Here is a 9,270-nt window from a genome sequence, read left to right as displayed (position 1 = left end):
AAAAGATCTTTTAGAGTTGAGAAAGCTTTTTCTTGGGCTTCACCCCATTCGAATTTCACTTCCTTCCATGTAAGACTCGTGAGAGGTACGGCTATACGAGAAAAGTATTTAATGAATCTCCGGTAATATCCTATCAGACCCAAGATACTACGAATTTCGAAAGCATTATGGGGCACTTCCCAATTTTGAATGGCTTATATTTTGGTAGGATCTACGGATACACCGTCACTAGAAATCACATGGCCGAGAAATTGAACTTGACGAAGCCAAAATTCACATTTCGAGAATTTAGCATATAGTTTCTCCTTTCGAAGGAGTTCCAATACCACACGAATATGAATGGCAGGATTAGCTTCAGACTTGGAATAGATTAGAATATTGTCAATGAATACGATGATAGATTTATCGAGCATTGGGAGGCATACCCGATTCATCATATCCATGAATACAGCAGGAGAATTTGTTAAACCAAACGACATAACAAGGAATTCATAATGCCCATATCGATTACGAAAAGCGGTCTTCAGTACATCCTGCTCGTGAACTTTCAACTGATGATAGCCATATCTTAAATCAATCTTCGAGAAATAGCTAACACCCTGAATTTGATCAAATAAATCATCAATGCGAGGTAGTGGGTACTTGTTCTTGATAGTCACCTTATTCAGCTCACGATAATCAATGCACATCTGCATCGATCTGTCCTTCTTCTTGACAAACAGTACCGGAGCACCCCAGGGAGAGTTACTCGGTCGGATAAAGCATTTGTCAAGTAATTCCTGCAATTTGATCATCATTTCTTTCATCTCTGCTGGTGCGAGATGGTAAGGAATATTTGCAATCGGAGCAGCACCATGCACAAGGTCAATTCGGAATTCTACTTGCCTATCTGGAGGAAGTCCAGGCAAGTCATCGGGGAAAACATCAGGATATTCGTTAACAACGGGAACATCATTTACCGTTTTCTTCTCCTCTTTTGAGACATCAACTGTGTAGCCCAAATAGATAGAACATCCCTTCAATATGAATTTATGATCTTTGAGGAAAGAGATTATTTTTAAGATTCTTTATTCACCGTAGACATAGATAGGATTATCCCCTTCAATAGGAATGCGTACTATCTTTTCATAGCACAAGAGTCTTGCGTGGTTCTTTGATAATCAATCTATACTGAGAATAATATCAAAGTTGGGCAAGGAGATCAGGTTAGCAAGAAAATTATAGCCTTCAATTTTTATAACACAATCCCTATAGACTTTATCAGCAAGTAATGATATACTTTCCACAGTATCTACGTGAAATGGTTGTGCGAGTACATAGCAAGCAATTTGAAAGGAATGCGCAAATTCATAATACACAAAAGAATCTGAGGCACCAGAATCAAATAAGATGTGAGCAGGTCTAGAGTTGACAAGAAATGTACACGTCACAACATTCGGGTCCTCGCATGCCTCCACTGAGGTAATCTGGAATGCACGACCCTTAGCTTTTGGCACCTCCTCTTTTTTAGTTGGAGTACCCTTTAATTGTTGAACAGAAGCTTGACTTCTCGCATGTTGTTGAACAGAAGCCTGACTTCCCGTCATCTGACTAGTAAGAGTAGGCAAAAACGTTTCTTATGGCCAGTAATACCACATGCATAGCAAGTAAAATCCTTTGTTGGGCAATTTGGCTTTATATGGCCCTTTTCTCCACATCCATAACAGACAATGGATTCCTTGTCTATTTTGAATTGGTCCGGATGATTCCTTCCACAAACACGACTGAAGGTGATTGAATAGAAAAAGATTGTGATCTACCGCATCCATGGGAGGCATTTTAAGTTTTCACTTGATTACCAGGTTCAGTCCGAACGGATTGAGCTGGTAGAAAAGAAGGAACAGGAATTGTTCTTTCAGTACGTGGACGCTTCGGAACAGTAAAAGTGGCACCACGTATTTCTAAGTCATGCTCACGTCTTCGAGCATACTCAACGGCTTTATCCAGTGAAAGAACTTCTCGATTGGCAACAAAATCATGGACTTTCGTGTCGTAGTCCCTCCATGAATAACTGAATTTTCTCGTCTTCAGTTGGAATATACTTTGTAGCAAACCTTGCTCTTTGATTAAACTGAGTTTCATACTCATTCACAGTCATTCCTCCCTGTTTAAGCTCGAGGAATTCCTTCTCCAATCTCCTCCTCATGTATAGAGGACAATACTTCTCTAGAAAACGAGTTTTAAACATTTCCCAGGCTAAATTCTCCTGGTCAAACCCATTGAGAGCTTCATATGTTGCTTCCCACCAGACCAAGGCTTCTCCGATGAGCATTGCAGAAGCATAATTAGCCTTGTCTTCATTATCCACATGATAAATACGAAACACTTTCTCTATGTTTTGGATCCATGTAAGAATAACTATGGGATTGAACACCAGAAAACTCTGTAGCACCACTACTCTTGAAATCTTTGAACCAGGGATGATTCACCTCTCCTTTTGAAGATTCTCCAGTGGCTTTCTCTTTTCCTTTATCACCATTCTCTTTGTGTTCTTCGAGAGTCTGTTGAATAACACCGGTAAGTTTACCCCAAGAGTCACTCCTCACGAGGAGATACTGGAGTATTCACTTCCTCGGGTTGAGAACCTCCACCAACCTCATGGGTATGGCTACTAACCTGTTCAGCCATTGCTCTGCAATATGGAGTAACATTGTATTTAAGAACATTAGGGTTTATCATTACCTAATACTTTTACTTAAATATTTCCTATGGTTTGTATCCATATACTTACAATGAATCCATTCATATATTGAACTTCCAATAGTTTAAGTCTAAATATCAATCCGTGGAATTTAGTTCACTTAAACTACTGCTCTGATACCATGATTGAAAGACCCTCACTTTCGTATTTCTGAAAGACCCAAACATTCGTATTTTACAATTGTTAATCTAAAACATGCTACATGCATATTCATAAAAACAATATTTTATATTGATAAAGTGATTACAAACTACTAGATACAAACCAACTATTTCAGAGTGTTATATATTACATAACTTCCTAGGATTCTATAGTTTTTATACATATGGGAGTACAAAATACAATAGTTTCAAACTATTCAAAAATCTTCTATCATTACAATAGTTTCAAACTATTCAAAAATCTTCTAACAGTATAAAACTATACTGGATGCTTATCTCCTACAATTTGTTAAACATTGAGAGGGTAAGCGGTGACGCTTAGTGAGTTCAATAATAGATACAATATAACGTTATGTCATATATATACTTCAATATAGCAGAAGCAAAGAGGAACAAGGAGCAACAAGGGCATATGTGAATCATGTGTCAAACTTTTCATATCAATCATTAATTTGATTCAAAGATATACAATCAATGAGACATAACAATTTCCATACTTGATATACATCAATAAAGCTTTGGCCCAAATGGAACATATGACATACAAATTTGGATTAACATTTTGGTAGATTTCAGGCTTATAGCCCTGTCTAACCTTCTGCCAATACCATATAATAGAAATCATTCTCTTACGGAGACATGTTCTACAAGGCTAGAGGCTACATACCAGTACCAATGTGAATCTAAGTCCTTTCACTGATCACATAGTCAAATGTATTTCTTTGCTATTAAAAATAACAAATAAAAATAACACGGGAAAATAACCCGGAATAATAACACTAAAAAGCTCATAGCACATATAACACATAACATACAATTGTTCCTATATATTAAACTATGAAATAACCGGGGGTTAAAATATTAATTTGGGCAGCACTTTGGCTCTAAATATGACTTTCTTCGTTGTAAATCGGAAGATTTATTGAAAACCGGGCTTTGCGAAGGTAGAGTTTCAAAACCAAAAAGATAAATTTTACGGGCTTCTCGGAAACTTCGGACGTGTTTCGGGTGCTAAAATTGAAACCGGGGCTTCGGGGGATGTCAAAGTAGTAGAAATATGAAATTACGGGTGAAAAGTGGAAAAAATTCCAACAAAAACCGGAAGGTCTTGCACCCATTATATAGGTGTGAGCCTCGGATCCGAAGCAAGAAGAAGGGGGCAGGTGGCTGCGAGGTTCAGAACACATGGCAGAAGGGGCGAGGCTAGGATGCGAGATGGGTGCGTGCCGACTTCGGATTAGTCCAACACTTCGGACACGGGGCGAAGTCAGAAGCGAGGCGCGTCGGAAGGCCATTGGATTACATCCTCGGTCAAATCAGCAAGCGACATGTGCCGGACTCAACGGGTAACTCACCGAGATTAGCCTTATCCGTGTGAGATTCCTCGGAAATTGTGCCCAAATCTTTTAAAATCCATAACTTTCGCATACGGGCTCCGTTTTTGACATTCTTTTTATGCACGCGTAGGAGGGAATATATTCTACAACTTTTGTTTAGACTTCGTCGGCTAATTTTGACTTTATTTTTAATATTATTATTTTTTACAGACCGGGACTCGAAAATCCATTAAAAATTCATAACTTCTTCATCCGACATCCGTTTTCGTCAGACTTTTTACCGTTGTACTACTATTGACGAGATCTTCAATTCTCGTTTAGGTTGTGTTGGCTAAAAATCACTTGATCTGAAATTCGAGTTTTTAGCTGTCTACTGCTAAGCAAAAACTTAGAAAAATCATAACTTCCTCATACGAAGTCAGATTTTGGCGTTCTTTTTATTGAACTTCTCGGTTTAACGAATACTACGAATTTCATTTAGATTACTAAGGCTAAAAAGTAGTTTATCAAAAACTCAGTTTTTACGTCATTCGGCGTCGTGTCGATTTTGTCGCGGATCTTCGATTGGTTATAACTTTCTCGTTATAACTCGGATTTCGATGAGGTTTTCGCCTAAATGTTTCTAACGAGATTATCTACAACTTTCAATAATAAAATTTTACTTATTTCAAATTGTATATTTTCGTTAAATTTCACCATTTGACATTTGATTGGAATCTCATAAGACTTCCAATACTTTATGAATGATTCTAAGCATAGTTTTACTTCATTTCTAGTAAAAACCATCTGTTAGAACTCAATTACTCAAATTCACATAATATTTCATAATATTATTCATTACAAAACACGTTTTCAAAATGTGTATGTTACAATTAAGTAATTGACAAATTAATTAGAAATTGTTATGTTAATTAATTAAAAGGATATAATTAATTAAGGAGTCTGAATATTAATTAATCTAAGGGATTAATTGGAATATTTCAGAATCTCCTGGAGACATTTATAGGACGATTTAGGTATCCTTTGGATAGGGATATGGTAGGTTTGATTTAGATAAGGATAAACCCTAGAGTTTGTATCCTTCTTGAATACTCCTTGCTCAACTATAAATAGACTGTTAGGGTAAACCTTAGAACTAGTTATTCCATCTCGCAAAATCATCCAACCTTTGTTTCTCTCTCTCTCTCTCTCTCTCTCTCTCTCTCTTTCTCTCCTAAGGTTTATTGATTTCATATAAATCTTAACTTGGGTTAAATCCTTTTTAATTTTGGTGTTGCGGGTATGATTCCATTATAGGGTTTCTCTTTTGGATCCTTCATCTTTACAATGAGTTGGCACACACAAGATCATAAGTAAGTGAAACTGAGTTTAGTAATCCTTTACTTTTATTGTTTTTCAAAGCAGGTTGCTATAACTAGTTAAACATAGATCCTATGATTCATGTGTACTTAGGTATATCTTTTGATTTTTCTGCTACCTTTAGATAGTTTACTTGATGCTATAATCTCCCATCGTCTTGGACCATAGAAGAGCATCATATGTGCCATTTTGAGAGTCCATAAGTCAATTCGAAGGATGCAAGACTGATATAGAGCAGTATTCTGAAGGATCTTGAGCTGAATCATTAAAGATGCTATTGAATTTGCTTTTATCCATATCTATCAATTTGTTATGTTTTCATTATGTTTTTTACTTCAAGTTTTAGGGCATAAATACCCAATTTTCTTTTGTTTAGATGTAGATGAACATTGATTTTGTGCTTTGATTGTTATTTGGATTTATGAAATTATTTAATTTATCTTGTTTTTTTTATCAAAGATCCATATGTGTTTAAGTTTGATTCTTTGTTACAAATTGTTGCATAATCTAGAGTTCCAATCTGATTATGTATGCTTGAATCATAGTTGTTTATAACCAATGATAATTGTGACTATCATGGACTATATCCTAAGGTTAGGTTATAAAGTAATGAACTTGAGTGTGTGTGATTTGTATTAGATGAACATTCGGTGCATCAATTGATTGAGATGACCATCGAAGATCAATTACCCGGTCAAATCATGTATGATACGAACCTAATACTGATTTTAGGGATTAATTAATTACATGATCATTAAGTTAATTGTCCTTATTATCATTAGGATTTGTAAACGGACCAAAGGAACCTATCAACTTAAGAATAAGTGAATAGCAACTAATATCCATTGCACGACATATGAATCAACAGTTTATGTAAGGGTGTAATCAAATCTAAGAAAACTATATTTAGTTATTTGTTTTCCAGTCAATTTTCCATCCTTGTTTTTATTTGCTTAAGTTATATTTTGTTCTTAGTTTATTAAATCCCCCCTCGATTTTGTTATCATTAGTTTTATTAGTAATCAGATTTTTCTAATACTAATTAACTCGCATTCCTCTGGTTCCCGACACATGTTCCTTACCAATGTTATACTATAATACGTGTAGGTACATTTTTGCAATTGTGTAATAGTCCCCAGTTATGGTAATATCATTTATAAATTTAAAATTGTTTTAAACTACATCATGTTTTTGGCGTTGTTTCCAGGGAAATGTGTCATTTAGTTTAGATGATTTGGTTATTGGTTTCATTAAATACTTTGTATTTTTATTTTGTTTGTTTTTAGTTAGGTGTGTTTAAAATTTTATTTTTGTTATTTTCCATATGATGTGCTCTTGCTAGTTTTTGATTATTGCAAAATTTAAGCCTTGCAATCACATAAGTGTTGGGTGACATTTCGAAAGGAGTCGGATTCACGAGGTAACACTAATCAACAGGGAGAGCATAAAAAAAGGATGGGACATGTGTTTGATCAACACAAGTTAAGTCTAAATTACTTTGCAAGAAGAAAAATTTATGTTCGTAGTATGCGACATGTCCCAAGCTAGTACAGACCATGACATCACCTGGAATCACGAATGAAATCCCATTCAATCATAGAATGCAACGCATCCACCACTACGCCACGCCACAGAATAATAAATGTTCCGAAAATTTATGCTTTCTAGATTTTGCATTAACCGAATTATCAAATAACATAAAATTCATCTACTTATATTTTGATAATATCTTATATAGTAAATACCTTATAAACTTTACTTTTACTTTTATCATATCCAATATATATTATAAGTTTTTGTATAACATTAATATAATCTACTTTTCTTATGTCTGATAATATTTTTTTGGATAAAATAAGAAATAAGTTGTTTTGAATGAGGTATTAATTAACAATATTGAACTAATAAATTTTTTATTACACTATTTATATTACACCAAAACATCAAATGTTTCATATATGAACTTCCAAATAGTAAACATTGAAATAAAGAATGAAGTTATACAAAATATATCATTATACATAAATGTTATCAAGAGTTTTAAAATAAGTCGATTAGTAAATATAATATTTAATTTTAATTACATATTTTGTAAGGCGTATGTTTGACTTTATGTTGGTGCGCCGAGTATCCTCTTCCTTAATTTGTACCTAAAAAATTAAGGTGAATAGGAATATATATATATATATATATATATATATATATATATATATATATATATATATATATATATATATATATATATATATATATATATATATATATAGGGGACGGTTCACTTGAGATTAAAAAAAATTAGAGATCTTGAGATTCAACCTCCTCCACATATATTTCATTCATCGCTCTAATGCTCCAGCGTGCCAATAGTAGTGGGATACGTCTAATTATAAATGATTATACATATATCTTGGTTCACATATTGAGTAATCACATATGATTATGACAGTTGGTAGCAGAAGACGTGTTGATGAAATAGGTGGCTGTGGTATAAGTGAGGAGGTGACAGTAGTGGGATCGGACGGTGTCAAAGGTGGTGGTTGTGGTGGCGGTTATGGTGGTGGGGATGGTGGCGGAGGTAAAAGGAACGGGGGGTGCTATATAATAATTTATGATTATAACATGTATGTCGCGCCAGTGCGCCGGATGGTTAGTGCGGCAAATATGAAATATGTGACTGAAGTTGAATCTCAAAATCTCTATTTTATTTTTAATCTCAACGGAACCTATATATATATATATATATATATATATATATATATATATATATATATATATATATATATATATATATATATATATATACACATACATGTTCAGGTTCATTTGATACCATGTTAATTTTGTGAGACCGTGAGACCAAATTTAAAACTAATTTTAAAATGCAAAATAAAAAGAAAAATTTGAAAATTCTTTTTTTAATTATTACTTTCGTCACTTTAATTACCTAAAAAAAATTTAAAAAAAATTAAAAAAATTACCATTTTTTTTTTGAAAAATATGTGAAATATTCAAATAGAATATTACACTCTAAATATTCTAATGTGATTTTTAGAATGTTAGAATATTTTATTGGTTTTGTCAGATATGTAAAATATTGTAATATTTTAGTAGAATATGTAAAAAAAAGTATTTTTCTTTTTTACCTTTTTGGTATTTTTTTTAAAATTTTTTTTGGAAAATATAAATGATGAAAATAATATTAGAAAAAAATTTTCAAAAATTTTGAATTTTAAAACTGTTTTTTTTTTTTATCTACAAAACGAGTTGCTAGGATTGCGTGTCACTGTCTCACAAAATTAGGCTTTCTCATATGAACCTAACCCTATATATATATATATATATATATATATATATATATATATATATATATATATATATATATATATATATATATATATATATATATATATATATAGTTAGGTTCAAATGTTTATAACAACTATTGTGTTCTCGTGTGTACAAATCTAGACCACTGGATGGAATAGAATCAATGGTCATGAAGTGAGAGTCTATGATATTACAATAGGGTAACATGTATCATATAATTACACAAATTTCAACATAAGAGTACTTTGGACAATTAACTACATTTTAAAAAGGAAATTTTTTGTTTTTAGGGATAGTTAATTCTCCTAATTTTAAAAATCTAAAATTTTAGATTAATTCGATTTTA

Source organism: Lactuca sativa, chromosome 1 (assembly GCF_002870075.4).
Source record: "Lactuca sativa cultivar Salinas chromosome 1, Lsat_Salinas_v11, whole genome shotgun sequence".
NCBI lineage: Eukaryota > Viridiplantae > Streptophyta > Magnoliopsida > Asterales > Asteraceae > Lactuca > Lactuca sativa.
This window is presented reverse-complemented; position numbering follows the sequence as displayed.